Below are 1,628 nucleotides of genomic sequence, written 5' to 3'. Positions count from 1 at the left end.
ATATATATATGTATGTAATGTATGTATATATATGTATATATATATATATATATATATATATATATATATATATATTATATATTTGTATGTATGTATGTAGATATATATGTATATATATATATGTATATATAGATATATATATATATATATATATATAAAATATATATACATGTGTGTTGTGTGTGTGTTTGCATATATATATATATATTATATATATATATATATATATATATATATATATATATATATATGTATATATATATATGTGTGTGTGTGTATATATATACATATATATATATATGTATATATATACATATATATATGTATATATATATATATATATATATATATATATATATATATATATATGTGAATGGCAAAAACACTACCGTGTTGATAATGTGTCCGAAAAAAACACTATACACAAAATAGATTTATGTCAAAATTAGACAACAGTTTCCAGATCTAGCTGGATCCCTTCTTCAAGTCTGAAGAGGAGGAGGAAAAGAGGGTATAAAAGAGGGGGTAAGGGCGAAGCAACAGGGTACAAGAATGTCAAGAGAGGACAGTGAGCGGAAACGAAGGCAGAGCCGGGCAAGCGAACGGAACCGAGGTAGGTCAGGTCAGGTCTGTGAAAGGGGTGGCCGGTGTAAAGTAAGAATCTGAGAATGTGGGAAGCTAAACAACTACCCGCAGGAGAAAAAAAACACTGTTGAGATCGAAATTAGGCAGCCTGTTGATGAGGGAAGATTCCACCAGTCTGCGGGCGTGGACATCAGCGAATCAGAATGCGGGCAGATAACCAATCTATGTAATGACCCGCGTCCCATTAGTGGCAGAAGAGTGTTGTTAGAGTGTCCTCTGGATACAGCGTACTTGTGTTGAGACACACGCTTGTGACAAGCACCGATTTCCCCGAAGTACTGCTTCTCACAGAAATGGCATTGGTGCCTACCTTTGCAGCAGAGAGAGGACAGGTGTGGACCAGGTTGCGACGGAGAGTATTTCATATTCTATTACTTCGCATACAGCGATAAAAGTAAATCGTGAGTCGTTATAGGGTTCTTCCTTAGGGATCTGAGAATATACAGTCCTAAATTCCTAGACGATGAAATAAAATATAACATTGATGCATTTATGAAAAACAAGTCTCCCAGGGGACTTCTGAAACTCCGAAAGAAGGTGGAGTTCATTATAACCCTCCTCCTCTTCTAAGTCATTAGTGAAGCATCTCCGAGGCGGTTAATAATAATTTTGGAAGCACCATCAAGATCGCCAATACTGCTGGTACAAAAATAGGTGACCTATTACGAGACAGAAATCCGTTCGCAAAGAGTCCTGACAGCGCCTTATACTGCATACCATGCAGCGGATGCGAGAAAGCATATTATGGTGAAACAGGACGTGGATTCAGCACCAGAATCAGTGAACATCGAGCCGGCGTCCGACACCACAGAACATCCAACGCCATGATGGTACACATATTTAAAGCGGGACATCTACCGGACTGGAAGCGAGCCAACGTGATTCATGAAGGATTAATCAAATTAAAAAGGGAAATGATGGAAGCTGCATCCATCGCGACGGAGAACATGAACACCGCATTGGGCCGCTTCAAATTATCCAAG

This window comes from Penaeus japonicus, unplaced genomic scaffold (genome assembly GCF_977035675.1).
Source record: "Penaeus japonicus unplaced genomic scaffold, GWHDUDI00000001_assembly GWHDUDI00000012, whole genome shotgun sequence".
NCBI classification, from domain to species: domain Eukaryota; kingdom Metazoa; phylum Arthropoda; class Malacostraca; order Decapoda; family Penaeidae; genus Penaeus; species Penaeus japonicus.
The sequence above is the reverse complement of the archived record's forward strand: the minus strand, read 5'-3'. Positions refer to the sequence as shown.